We start from the raw sequence: 15,563 nt of genomic DNA, 5'->3' as shown, positions 1-15,563 counted from the left end.
AGAGTCGGGCGGCCGACGATGATGTTGTAAGCCGAGGGCTGATCCACTACCAGGAACGACACGATGTGGGTAACCTCGAGCCCCCCCGGCGTACCGAAGGTAACCGGGAGGTCGATAGTTCCCTCCGTCATAACCCTCTCCCCAGAGAAGCCGAAGAGCGGGGTTGAGATCGGGGTCGGTCTTACCCCGGATAGCTTTATCCTGTCCAACGCAGATTTGAAGATTATGTCGGCGGAGCTCCCATTGTCGATCAGGATTCTCCGGACGAGGTTGTTGGCGACCGGGGCCGAGACGACTATCGCGTCGTTGTGTGGATGGAGAACTCGTGTTGCTTCTTGTCCGGTGAAGAACATGGACTCGAAGGGGGCCGGAGGAGGGACCTCGTACGTGTGGTTGATGTAGTGCGCTATTTTCCCTTGGGAAACTTCGCGCACGTACTTCTTCCTTTGCGTAGCTGAGTCTCCGAACTCCGGGCCACCCAAGATTGCACCCACGACGTGAAGTTGCGAGCTCTCCGGCTCTTCGTTCGTCGCGCGGTCCGTGACAGTCACCGTCGCCGGACCTTTCTTCCCTTGCCGCGGGCGACCTCCGTGCGCCGCGGCCGTCCCGATAGTTCTCAGGACGTATTCTTTCAGCTTCCCATCTTGAATCAGGGCCTCAATCTGACGCTTGAGTTGATAGCATTCGGATGTCAGGTGCCCGTGATCTTGATGGTAGTCACAGTACTTGCTTTGATCCCTCTTGGCGGGATCCTTCGTGAGCGGGGTCGGGCTCCCCAACTTGTCACGGTGCAGAGCTAGGATTTGCTCCGGCGGAGTGTTCAGAGGAGTGAATGGCGAGAACCTCCGGAAGCTGTCGACATGCGACGGCTTCGGCCCGGGGAGGGAACGGCCGTTAGGGGCCTGGCTTCCCTTATTCCTCCTCTTTCGGGGGTCGGGACGATCTTCATCCCGATCGTCGCGACGGCGACTCCCCTGTCCTCCTGCCTTTCGGCCATCTCGGCCATCGAGATAGTCCTCGACTCCCATGTATGTGCGGGCTCTTGTCATCAGCTCCGCCATGTCACGCGGGACTTGGCCAACAATAGACTTGAGGAAATCGCTCGTGCGCACTCCCTCGGTGATCGCCGTGATGGCGTCTCTGTCGTCGAACCCTTCGACCTTGTGAGACTCCTCGGTGAAGCGAGCGAGGTATTGTCTCAACGTCTCGTCTCTTCCTTGTCGGATAGAGAGGAGGTGGGTCTTCGGCTTCTTTTGAGCCACGAGGGTGGCGAATCGGGCGAGGAAAGCCTCTCGCAAGGCCCGGAAAGACGGGATGCTTCCCGGCCTCAAGCTTCGGAACCATTCAAACCCCGAGCCTGTGAGGGTCAGGCTGAAGGCTTGGCAGAGGGTGGCGTCCGCCTGCCCCTGCATAGTCATCCACGTCTCATAGTGTTGGACGTGGAAGTGGGGGTCCGTACGTCCATCGTAGGGGGGAATGGACGGTAACTTGAAGTTCCCCACGCATGGTTGCGCGAGGATTTGCGCGGCGAAGGGAGAGTATGATTCCTCGATCCCTCCGTACGGCCTTTGCCTCCCCGACTCCCTCATTTCGATGATTTGATTCTGGAGGCTTTGAATCATCGTGACCATGTCGAGCCCGTTAGCGGGGCCGACCGTCGGGGCCACGGGAGTCACCGGTTGGCGTTCGTTGGACGCTTGGTCCACGACATTGGCCTGCGGCCGGCCGAGAGTTGCGGCGGGGAGCGCGTCCCTTCGAGAGTTTAGCCTTTGGCGGAGATCCTCCCCTCGGGAGTTTCTCTGCGCCGTCAAGCGCTCTCTAAGGTCCGCACTCGGTGCGGGGCGAGGTGAGGTCGCCCTTGGTCGGGCCGTCCGGCGGGCGCTTCGGCTGTCGGCCCCATCGTCTACCAGAGTCGCTCTCTCCTCGGCGAGGGGCCGTGTCCGGCCACCTCTTGAAACCGAGGGGGCGAGTCCCCGGGAATGTGACCGCGCCTGCTGCCGCGCTGGGTGCGACGGCCCGGCCAAAGCGTCGTTGGGCCTCTCGGGCCGCGAAGGGGCGAGGCTAGGCGTTGCCTCGTTGGTCCTCGACTCCCCCACATATTCGGAGTCGGAGTAGTCTTTGGCGGACCTATCTTCAACGTCATAGCCGAGGAGGTCGGCTATGAGCGAACCTTCGACGCCGGGGCGGTCAAGGAGCTCCGCAAGCCGCCGGGCCGTGTCCTCTCGGAGCACGGCCTCGGGGTCAATCATCGGGTCTTGGGGCTGGCTCTCGCTATCGCGAGGTTGCCCTTCAAGACGATGTGCGAGGCGTCGAAGACCGTACCTCGAGCTCGTCGCTCGGGTACCCACGGAGGTAGTGGGAATGTGACTCATCTCTCGAGAGTCGTGAGAACAAAGGGAGAAAACTGGTAGAGGGAATGCGTCGTCAAGGTCGAGAGATCCCCTCCTTCTAGCGCCAAAATGCTGTCGCAGTTTTTCGGACAACGATTTAGGAGTCGTAGACGGTTAGACCCAAGGCCGGACCAAGTGGTCTCGTCTCGACTCGAGCGTGTCGAGCTTGGTGTCCCAAGCCGTCCGTTAGCTGTAGATGATCTCTATCTCGTCCAAACACCTGAAACGTGAACATAAAGGTGTGAACTACAAAGGGGAAACAGAGGGGTTGCCTCTGTTTACCTCTCCGACGCTCAACATTAGTAGGATTGAGGTGGTTTGTAGAGGGTTTAGTGTTTAGAGGTCGAGACTTGAGAGAAACGAGCGAGGTACGAGTTCGACAGCGTTTCAGCACTCAAATTCGGATTACCTGGGTCGAGGGAGAGACCCTCATATTTATAGGCGGCCAAGAGGTGTTTGAGGAACCCCTTGGCCGAGGGCCGGCCTTGGAGGGCCGGCCTTGGAGCGCCGGCCGTGGAGGGCCGGCCTTGGAGCGCCGGCCGTGGAGGGCCGGCCTTGGAGCGCCGGCCGTGGAGGGCCGGTCCTGGAGCGCCGGCCCTGGAGAGCCGGTCCTGGAGCGCCGGTCTTGGGGGGTCGGCCTTGGAGCGCCGGCCGTGGAGGGCCGGCCTTGGAGCGCCGGCCGTGGAGGGCCGGCCTTGGAGGGCCGGCCGTGGAGGGCCGGCCTTGGAGCGCCGGCCGTGGAGGGCCGGCCTTGGAGCGCCGGCCGTGGAGGGCCGGTCCTGGAGCGCCGGCCGTGGAGGGCCGGTCCTGGAGCGCCGGCCCTGGAGAGCCGGTCCTGGAGCGCCGGTCTTGGAGGGCCGGCCGTGGAGAGCCAGCCACGGCGAGTGCCGGCCCCGGACGAGCGCCGGGCTCAGGACGGCCGCCAGCGTGGCCGTCGTCGATCTACCGGACCGAGACGGACCGGTAACAGTTTAGTTGGCCAGGTGGTAGTTTAATCCTTTTAAGCAAAGCACGTACGAATGGATGCGGAGGGAACCTCAAACCATACCTGAGACTCTCTACGTAGACTGCCGTGTAGCCATCGGGTGGTTGACTGGCTAGATCATTAACCGTAGGAACAATGATGGAAATGTCTAGCGGGATCCCATACTTCTTGCGGAAAAACCTGACCCTCTCCGCTGTCGTCAAACTCACCGCATCAAGACCGGCAAAGTCCCCGTCTCCTGATCGCCTCGGCCCGTACCTTGACCTCTTTGGGGGCTCAAATATGATCGGGTCGTCCCGATAAGACTCCACCTCTTCCTCGGAAGATTCCACCATAGAAGCTCTGTCATCACCATCAGAGTCCACATCAAGAAATGGAGAACTCACCTCGCCCCCAAGCGGAAAGTTAATGCCGGGATGAAGATCACCCCCAATCCGAGTCTGATGCACCGGAGTTTCAACTCCGACCGAATGACCAATCACTTCGAGCAATAAAGACATGTTCTTCCCGCTCGCCGGAGAACGACGATGAAGTTTGTTCGCTAAAATCTCTCTGCCCTCCGTCACGGTCGACGAGAACTCTTTCGGTGGAGCATCCCCATCGCCCTCTACCAAGATCGGCGAAGGCCCCCCAATGATCGAAACTCGGTCGGAACCTATCTCGCCGCCTACCAGCACCGGCAAAAACCCGCTTGACAGTGCCCCGACATTCGCTGAGACCGACGAGGACCCATTTATCAAAAACCGCAATGGCGCCGATGTCAGACAAGTCTCGCTCGTCGAACGTTGGATAACACCCGCCGTGACACCCTCGTCATTCGCAGAATCCCCACCGACATCCGCTGCGACCAACAGGGACAGGGAAGACTCGCCGTGCGCCACCGATCGATCGACCGTCTCTTTCCCATTGGAACATTGACCCGACGTGAACGGAGCTTGTTCCTGTCCGAGGATCACACCGAAAATGGCGCCTAGATCGTCATCGAAACCCTTAGGAAGATCCGTGAAGTCAGCATCTTCATCGAAATCGCCTGAAAAACCTTCAAATGTCCAAGAACCACCAAGATGAAATGAAGTATCAAAAGCTCTAGGGAGGTTGGATGGGACCACTAGATCGTGGGGACCACGTAGAGAATCAGGCCCACCGTTGACGTGGTTGTGAGAAGTCATCAGAGTAAAAAGAAAAAAAAAGATGTAAAAACAGGGAGAGGGAAAGAAAACGAAATAAAGAAAAAGAGCGACAAAAGAGAAGAAACTATATATAGAATCAATAGAAAACCCACCTCAAGAGGAAAGCAAGAGTATTGGAGAGGTTGGATAAATGTCACTTCACTCTGCTCTGAGGAACGTGCGCGAATTTGCAATCCATCATATCCCAAAATATCTCAGCCCTCCCCCTTTTTTAAAAATAAAAAATAAAAAAGGAGAAAAGGAAAGGAAGCAATATGGGAGCTGACGTTTGGTACAAAGCAAGAAATATATATATTTAAAAAAAACAACAACAACGGGAACAGATAAGAGGGGAGCAACAGATCAAAAAGCTAGGGAAAATAAGTACATGCTTCATTCAATTTCAAACTATATATATAATATTTATATATGAAGCAATAATCAGCAAAAACCAAGCACGTATGCAAGTACCACTCATATATATATATATATATATATATATATATATATATATATATATATTTACTAAGCTATGTAACTAGTCAAGATCTTTGGATTAGTAAAACAATTATATATATATATATATATATATAAATAAAGGAAGAAATAAATAAAACAAAATAAAAAGAAAGAGTGCCGACAAGACTACAAAGTTTCCCGCACGACAAGTCGCACGCGAAACTGGGGGGTTAATGTTATACCGTCATTTTTCTTATGGTAAAAACGACGTCTCAATTGCTAAAACGACGTTACAATATAAAATGACAATCTAGTCAAACGAGCTAAAAGGACGCATAACTAAGTCAAGCGCAAGCGACAAGGGACAAGCGACAAAGGACAAGCGGCAAGCGACAAGCGCCAAGCGCAAGCGACAAGGGCCAAGCGCCAAGCGCAAGCGACAAGGGACAAGCGCCAAGCGACAAGCGTCAAGCGACAAGCGTCAAGATTAATAATCTATAAATAGCTCAACTCAGAACTCAAAACTAAATTCACTCTCAAGTCATTCTCTCGACTCAAAATCATCTCTCGACTCAAAATCCTCTCTCGACTCAAAATCTTCTCTCGACTCAGAATTCTCTCAACCTAGAATTCTCTCAACTCATAAGAAAAGACCGATGATCCGACTCGACGAAAAAGAAAAAGAGAAATATTGAAGATCTGATTACCCAACACAGTCAGCGAATAGAAGACGAATAATCCAACAAGAATAACCAAGAAGGCAACGAGAAGATATTCTCTAATCCGAAAGACTCTCAGGAGGACAGCAAGTCATCACGATCCTTTTTAAAAACCGAAGAAATGTGACTCCAGCAACACAAGATCGAGACACGTCGCAAGCTCGCACCCCGACACGTGTCCCGCAAATGTTATCCGAGAAATCGCATTAACAATATGCCCTACATATTTACGTTTCTAAATACTTAGTTGGATAAATAAAACGTTTTAATCAACTAGACAAATTTAAATCATCTTGTAAAATTTAGAAATTACTTACTTCGCACAAACTTTTTTTAAATCCGATGGTACGGATTTTTTACCGAGCGGATCTAGATAATAGCAATTACCATCAAGGTCCAACACGATAAGTGTCCAATGCTTTCTAAACAAATACAAAATTTAATGAATTAGTAGTGATTAAAAAAAAGATGAATAACTTTTTTATATAAACTATAATTATTGTTATAAACTTACGTATAATTCTAAGGCTTTAGTAGAACGCGAGTGTCTCTCAATGTGCACAACCACGATGCAATGTGAGTTGCTCGCTCTTCGACGCTACCGCGACGATCTATTGCGACCTCATGCGGACAAATGAAATCATATCGGTACGATACCTCTTTAACGAACAAGTCCCTAATAAAATAATGAAATTAGTAACAATAAATTTAAAATAATTTAGTATTACTATTTAATCAAACCTCATATAAATCATAATTGGATAGACTCCAATTTCTTCTTGCTCCAAAAATTGTTGGATATCCTCTTTTAACACCATGAGCATCGTAGGAATGCCAAAAATATGTGGTTCGGCCTCTATGGTGTTTAACAGATCGTCTTTGGCATTGCCCATGATGTCTAAAATCTGAGAGATCGCACTAGGATTTTCTTGAGGGAGCGAGGTGATTGGAGGAGCCAAAGGGGGAGATCTTTGTTGCATTTTCGGCACCGTCGGAGTCGATTTACGTGTCTTTTTCGATCTTTGTGCATTATCCTATAATTATTGATTTCAATATAACATATTAATTAACATTCAAAATTAAATTTTACTTACTTCTTCATCTTGAAGTAGGACGAGGTTTTTTGGCCATGCTACGATAGCCTTTATCGGATCGGAGAGAATCAACAATTCATCTCCATCCGGAATCGGCAAATAGTCATTCATATGTTCTTCTTCTACGAACAACAAAGAAACTCGATAGTAGTCCGGTCCAAGGGACCTCCCGTGAATGAGAGGATTTGGGGTATCATCGGCAATCACAATTCCAGATGCAACGATATTCTCGACGTTCCCAATCGCAAGTACGCATGTATTTCCCTATAAAATTTATACAAAATTAATAATTACATTGAATAAGTAATTTTATCACTAAGAGATGACATATTTGCTTACCGACAATGATTGTGTACGGCTTGGGGTTTCATGAACCGGAGATGGCACGTATGGTTCAGGTACATGTGGCGGTACATGCTTGCTTGGCCTCCTCGCCTTCGGCTTCTGCGGTGGGGGGTGCGGGGATATGCTTTTTGCATGTCTTATACAAAGTTCAAGTTCCTACATAAAAACATGATTATTAGGTATATACATAATGTGAATTTATGTATATTTATTTGTTATTACCATACCTCATCAGTGAAATTTGGCAAACGCTGAGGTGTGCGAGGCGACTTTCGATCTTTACCTTCATGAGGTTGGCTCTTCTTTTTTTTCTTCTTTTGACGTGACACATGAGCTTCAACGTCTTCCACATATGGCTCCTACTTCAACAAAAGAAGTTCGAATTAACATTTTACTATATTATCAAATTGTAGCATACTTAGGATTTTTTTTTTACCTTAGAAGATTGTGGCATAGACGATGTTTGTGATTCGAGCGGAGGCATACGAGGAGGGGGATAAGGTGGGCATTGCGATTGGGACATATGCGGAGTTTGTGACTCGAGTGAAGGCGTACAAGGAGGTTGATGAGGTGGGCATTGAGGTTGAAGCATATTCGGTGTTTGCCCACCGAAATATGGAAATGTAGTGCCAAAATCCGTTTGAAATGAAGGGGTCTTTAGCCATTGCTGAAATGGAGAACTGTACTCTACTTGGTCGGGAAGATAAGATGGGCCTTCATTCCCACCTCTTCCCCTATCTCGCTCTACCCTCCTTAGTCTTTCTTCAAATGATTTTCTTTCTTCGGCATAGATTTTAACCTGTTCACTAAGAAGTCTATTTTGCTCCAAGAGCACTGCACGGTCTTTTTGGCTTTGGAGTTCGGCTTCTCTCCGGCTTTGTGTTGATTTTCCCCAATATTGACTTGGTGTAATGGATCCCCCAACGCCTCGCACACGTCCAGTACACTCCGGAGTATCCGTAGCCATCGAATAAATATCGACGCTTCCGACCTCCTGTAAACCGCCTGCGTCTCGTAATGCTTTTAACCGATTCTACAAAAACACGTTAATTATTTATTTACACTTATATTCTCACAATATAATATTAACTTTAATATTCTACTCACAATTTCTTGTTCAATGAGTTGCGCATCATTATCAAGCACTCCCTTTGAATTTTTGTGACACTCGATCCAAACTTCAGCGCGGTTTGGAAGGGTGCCTTCCGGATTCTTCAACCTCTATATTAAGATACGTAATTATTTATAATATCATCGAATAATTAAAAAACCATTCAAATGGACGACTTACCAGATCCTCGCGTATCTCTGCATATGACTTTTGTCCAGTTCGATGAGGTGTTGTATACTTCTTTTTTTTACCTTGTTGTTGTTTCCTAGTTTCCTGTGAAAAATAATTGTAAGAACATGAATTTTATATATTAATTCTGTATATTATTATACCAAACTTACCGCAAATTGTGAACTTAGGCGACTGTTCACGAATCGTATCCAATCATCTCGGGGGATTCCATACTTGTTCTCTTGATCCATAGCGAGACATTGTGGATCTATGTTTTGATCTACGCAATCGTAAATCTCACTTGTCTTCCTTGTTTTGAAATCTCGCCATTGCTTCCCAATTTTTTTCATTGCCACATCGCGGTCTATGTTTTGATCTACGCAATCGTAAATCTCACTTGTCTTGTTTCGTACGTATCCTTTTAAGACTTTCATGAACCTCTCAAATGGATACATCCAACGGAGATAAACGGGCCCACCTAATTCTAATTCTCTCACCAAGTGCACTGTAAGATGAAGCATTACGTCAAAGAACGATGGCGGAAAATGTTGCTCCAATTTACACAATGTATTCACAATGTCTGTTTGAAGTAATTTCAGTATCGACGTATCAACCACCTTAGAGCAAAGAATGTGGAAAAATGCACAAAGTTGTATAAGAGTGTTCCTCAATCCGTCTGGCAGAATCGATTCAATGGCCACAGGCAGAAGTTGTTGCATCAAAACATGACAATCATGAGACTTAAGTCCAAACAACTTCAATTCATCCATAGAAACATAATTACGGATGTTTGCTGCATAGCCATCGGGCACCTTAATATCAGCCAATGTTTGGCACAACTTTTCCTTCTCAATTCTCGTAAGGGTAAAAGAACACGGTGGCAAATATGTTCGATTGCCTTTTTCCTTTGGAGCCAATTCAGTTCATATTCCCATATGCACCAAGTCATGCCGTGATGAAATACCGTCTTTAGTTTTTCCAGGGACGTTCAGAAGTGTACCAATAATGCTGTCACAAACATTCTTCTCAATATGCATCACATCTAGATTATGACGTAGAAGTAGATGTTTCCAATATTCTAATTCAAAGAAAATTGATTTCTTCTTCCAGCATCCCTTGTCGTATACTACTTTCGGTCCTCTTGTCCTCTTATTCGTGTCTTTTGGATTTTTCTTCACAATCTTCTTCTTCACAATCTTTCCAAAACGCTTGAACTTCATCTGTGACACTATATCAAACGTCTCAACCCCAGTTAATGGTTTACAAACTACTCGAAACTCCTTCTTACCGTTGAATGTATCTTTACATGTACAAAATCGATGCTTTAATGGTAAAAAGCGTCGATGATTCATGTAAACAATCTTTTTCCCATGTTTCAAGCGTATGCCTTCAGTATCTTCCCCGCAAATCGGACATCCACTATAACCTTTCACCGAGCACCCAGATAAATTACCATAAGCCGGGAAGTCATTTATAGTCCACAAGAGGACAGCTCGAAGGGTGAATGTCTCTTTACGATATGCATCAAAAGCTTGAACTCCAGTTTCCCACAACAACTTGAGTTCATATATTAAGGGAGCTAAATACACGTCAATGTCATTACCAGGTTGTTTAGGACCCGAAATTAGTAACGACATTAACATGAATTTGCATTTCATGCACAACCAGGGAGGGAGATTATACATCACAAGAACCACTGGCCAACAACTATATATGCTGCTTTGATGGCTAAAAGGGTTGATGCCATCAGATGATAGTGCCAGTCGAAGGTTTCTCGGCTCATTCCCGAACACAGGCCATTTTGTGTCAACATGTTTCCAGGAAGGTGAATCTGCGGGATGTCAAAGTTTTCCATCATCGATTCTCTGATCAACATGCCAAGTTAAAGTTTGAGCATGCTTATGATTTCTGAATAATCGACAAAGACGTGGAATGATCGGAATATGCCACAACAATTTCGCAGGAGTAGTGGATTGCATATGTTCATCATTCTTCTTCTTCCACCTTGACTCTTCACACACGGGACATTGTTGCAGATTTTCGTACTCTTTACGATAGAGGATGCAATCATTTGGACATGCGTGGATTTTCTTATAACCCAAGCCAATAGCAGCCAAAGTTTTCTTGGCCTCATACAAGGAAGACGATAATTGATGTTTTTCAGGCAACATCTCACTGAGCAAGGTAAGAAGTTCTTGAAACATTACGTCGCTCGATCCAAATTTTGTTTTTAGGTTGAATAACCTTATTAAACACGAAAGTTTGGTGAACTTGACACAACCGGGATATAAAGGAGTTTCTGCGTCACTTAATAGCGAGCAGAGCTCGTCCGGATTGTCAAATGGCTCATCTTGCAAATCATCAACCATTTGAGCTATATGAGGAGCATCAACATTCATGTCTTCGGAATTTCCTTCAACGACATTACTGTCGTCTTCTAGTCCATGATTCTCGCCGTGATGTATCCATTTTTGATAACTTTGATCAATACCATTTATGATCAAGTGATCGTATAGAGTACGTATGTTAACAAAGCTATAATTTCCACATCTAATACACGGACAAGGAATTCTTTCTACGTTTTCGCAAACAATTTGACAATGCTTTAAGAAAGCTTCTACTCCATTCACATATTGTATTGTATCTCTACGAGCCGACATCCATATTTTATCCATAATTTATCTACGATAAAATGAATATATATATATATATATATATATATATACTTTAATAAAATTGAATTTTTAATAGAAAAAGAACAATCAATATCTAACTCTTAACACGTCGGTTTTAAAAAAAATGACTTCAAAACCACACTCAACAACTAATGTCCTATACACACTATATTCCAACATCATTATTAATGTCTATACCCTACCACATTTTCAATTCAGCATAAACCAATAGATATTTATCAGTAAAGAACAAAAACAATAATATCTATAACAGTCAATAAAAAATAAACATTCCTACTCTACCGATCAATTTTAACATTAACCAATTACCATCTATCGCTAAAGCAATCAATAAAAATGACACCAAAATCACAAACGCAACAAAAAAGATTGGAAACAATTTTTTGTACCTATTCAATCACTCAATTATTAAATGATGTCCACAAGAACATTAAAAAAATACCTGGATTAATTAGAAGCTTGGCTGCGGTCGAAGTGGCTGAGTCGAAGTGGCTGGAGTAGTACTGGGGTCTCGGCTGGGTCAAAGTGGCTGCAGTGATAGAAAAAATAAATCTAACCTTAGTCTAGGACTAACTAAGACAACGTCAATTCCAAGCAAGAGAAAGAAGAAACAGTGAGAAAGAAAAGGAAGATGAAAGATGGTTCATCGTCAATTCCAAGTACGCACGCGACCAAAGACTAGAATTCATTAGGTCGAAAACTAAAAAAAATCAAAATTTTGAATTGGGATAAAAAAAAGCCTAAAAATAGTATAGAAATTCATACTATTAATGAGGTCTCACAGCTGCTTTCCTGACCGAGAAGAATAAATTATATACGGCGGCGTGAGCGTGATGACAACGGAGAGAAAAATCGAAGAAGAATAAACGGCCGGCGGCGTGGGTTTGATGATCAGCCGTCTAAAAATCAGAGAACACGAAATGGCGAACGAGAGTATGTTGGAAATAATAAATCACCCCGAACAAATATCCAAGTTTTGTTTGTTATCGCAACTTCTTCTGTAATATTAGTAATATTACTTTGACAAACAGTAAATCGGAATACCAATGGCCGGCGTGGGTCGGAATAGCTTCTTTAGCTCCACACTCGCTAACTTCGAGTAATCATTGTCATTCCAATTCAACAACAGTAATCAATGTCACCAATTCTGCCACAACCATTAATAATCAATGATTAGAACTCTCTCACCCAAAACAATACACACACCTACGTGAAAACCATTCACTGTTCTGCAAATGCTCAAGTTTTTTTTTCCCTTCAACTATCTGTTTGACGAAGGTATAATGAGGCTGGAAAAATGTTTTTGCAGGAAAAATTAATGGCCCAAGAATCTCTACCTTGCTTACCGGTGAATTGGCTAAGGTTTTCTCTGTTCTTTGTTCGTGTAAACAGAGAAGAAGTTTTGGAGGCGTACGTGAGCGATATGGAGAGGCCGGCTGCAGGTTTAAAGAAGAAAGAAGATATTTACAGCGGTTAGCAGCTTTAAAGAAGAAAAGATATATTTTAGCAGTTATAATTTAGTGCCGAAAACCAGGAAAACTCTATAGCGTCACTCATAAAATAGGTAATGCCACATCTTTTACATCACTTTTAAATTGAATGATGCCCCGTGCCATACCAATTTCTAACGCAAAAAAAAGAAGTAATACTTTCATTTATATGAAAAATAATATCAAATGACGATTAAAAAGGATTATTTATTTAAATTTAAAAATCCACTACTTTAGATATTCTATTCCTGTCGCTTTCCATTATATCCATGAGAGAATCATGTTTTGAACGAAAGGCCAATTCTCCACGAAATAGCTAGTAATAATAGTGAAAACACCAGACAGAAAAAAGAAAGGAAAAAAAAAGTGCAGAGTCTATACTCTGGAGTGTACACCATATGTTTAAAATACTAGTCCTTGAAGTTGAAGGATCTGAAAAGAGTAACGGGAAAATAATACAAATATTCATCTGAAGCCAATGTATTTATGATCCCTGTAAGTTTAACTTTAACATATATGTATGTTCACAGCGTGATCGATATTTCTCTGTACAACAGTAGTCATTTTCGCACTTACAAAGCTTTAATGGTGATTGCCAGTATTTGTAATGATGAGTGAGTAGCAACACAAATACTACAATCAGAATGTATATTATGGTACGAAATGAAAAAAAAAATCAAGATTCCAAAATTGGGATAAAAATCATCATATTTGTGTTACTCGCAAGTTTTGGTAATTCCCTGCTATTCTCTGTGATTCAGGGTGTAGAGAAATAGAGTGGTTCTGATTGAAAGTGAAGTAAAATTGGAAGTAAAAAAAAAAAAGAAGAGAAGAGGAGAGAAAATGGAGCAATACGGGAAAGTAATTAATGCAGACATTTCAGACGAGTTTTGTTCAAGTGCAGGACATTCTTGACCAGAACATGCCAGACTTCTGATCAACGAGATCAACCAGAACCAGAGTCGAAAATTCCTGACAACCTGAGCCGCAACGTGGGTCTCATCCGAGAGCTCAACAACAACATCAGGAGAGTCGTGGATCTCTACGCGTCTCTCGACCTCGTTCGCCAAGTCCGTCGAAGCCTCGTCCGAAGGGGAGTCGGGTGGGACCTTCAGATCCGACGGGAAATCTAATTGGCCGACCTTGATTCTGTTCTGAGCAAAATTTCCCGTTTTCGTATGGCCATGGGTTTAGAAGAAGCGGCCATCGATCTGCTCCAGCTGACTCTTTTGTGCTTTTTTATTTTTTTGAAGGAATTTCTTTTGAGCAGAATAAAAGAGCTAGAGTAATATTATTATATGCATCAAACAGTAGTACACGAGTGGATTTGATGAAGACTCACATATGTTTTCCCGACCGAGAAGAAGAAAATACGGCGGCTTGAGTGTGACGACGACGGAGAGAAAAATCAGAGAAGAATGAACGGCCGGCGGCGTGGATTTGATGAGCAGCCGTATGTTTGAAAAATAGGAAGAAAAGCTTAGTTACTGGAGGCGACCAAGAAGCTGCGCGATCGAGACGACCAAGACGACGTCGACGTACGGCCTGGTGGGTTTGGAGGCGGCTCGATCTGCTCAGGTTTCTTTTGTGTTTTTTTAAGGAGTTTCTTTTGAGCTTTTTTAATTTAGAGAATAAAAGAGTAGGATATATATGAGTAATATTATAATATATATATATATATATATATATATATGTACGTGCAGTGTGGCTGCAGCTCTGTACGTGTGATAATATATATTATTATATATAAAATTTCTCAAAAGCATCACACATCTTTTACTTATTGCATCACTTACAAAAACAAGTGATGTTTTTTACTTATTGCATCACTTACAAAACAGGAGATGCCACCAACTTATTGCATCGCTTATAAATTGAATGATGCCCCGTCACATGTCGTCACCAGAATCATCCTCATCTATCATATAGCGTTAAATATTATAAGAGTGACGCAAAATCCAATTTTGGCGGGATTAAAAAATGTGGCGTCGGTTGTGCACATAGTGACGCCGAGATTCGTACACGTGGCACATTCCTAAAGATGCCATGTCAATTTTAAACGCAAAAAAAAAAGTAAAGCGTCGCTCTAATGTGCCAGTGACGTTATATGGGTGACTTCGAAGCCCATTTTTGTACTAGTGGATATTCAATAGAAAAGGGGAAACTACCTCTTCAAGACAATCACCCCTCCTTTAAATACCACACTTCATTCACAATGTTGAACACACAAGTTTTTGAGATTGAGAGCTTCTCTCTCTAGCTTGGCCGCCCATCCTCTCTCTCTCTCTCTCTCTCTCTCTCTCTCTCTCTCTCTCTCTCTCTCTCTTCTTGCTCTTTTGTTTTGGCACCTAGGTCCACATTAGATCTAGTATTTTGTATTAGCTCTTTGGCTCTAAGATTATTTCCTGAGTCATTGTGTTTAATAGTGCCCACCCACTAAATCATTTCTAAACTCGAAGACTTTAGTAGTAGAAACTATCGTGGTTACTCAGATTCAAGAAGATACAAGGAGACTGTTGGAATTGATCTAGGGTTAAGAAAAACTTTAACGCTTCGAGCGAGCGGCGAAATTTAAAAATTTTCTTTTAAACGAGTAAAATGATTTTACTAACCTAGACAAAGCGCAAGTACGTGTAAATAAAAACTATTATGAGCATTAAAATTTACTAACCTTTTTAGAAGCTTGAACATTGATGAGCCTTCGGAAGGTTGAAAACGTTCGTCTCCCCTCGCAGAACGTCTCTCTTCTTTCCTTGGCAACTCGAGCAACCACGAAAGTTTCTATCACAAGAATCACTCGAGAAAGAAAGGAATTAGTTTGTGGGCACTTTTAAACACGACGACTCAAGAACAAGTCTTAGAGTCGAAGAGCTAAAACACTAGGTCAATTGTGGACCTAGGTGCCAAAACAAAAACGAAAAGAAAACTAGAGAG

General features: G+C 44.3%; 1 pseudogene; it reads right to left on the bottom strand.

The window, feature by feature from the left end:
• Positions 1–7,914: 7,914 nt before the first annotated feature.
• Positions 7,915–10,128, bottom strand: LOC149390168 (uncharacterized; annotated as a pseudogene).
• Positions 10,129–15,563: the final 5,435 nt, after the last annotated feature.

The sequence above is a fragment of the Urtica dioica genome, chromosome 7, assembly GCF_054948205.1.
Source record: "Urtica dioica subsp. dioica isolate 48M chromosome 7, U.dioica_male_clone48M_v1_H2, whole genome shotgun sequence".
Classification (NCBI taxonomy): Eukaryota; Viridiplantae; Streptophyta; class Magnoliopsida; order Rosales; family Urticaceae; genus Urtica; species Urtica dioica.
This window is presented reverse-complemented; position numbering and strand designations above follow the sequence as displayed.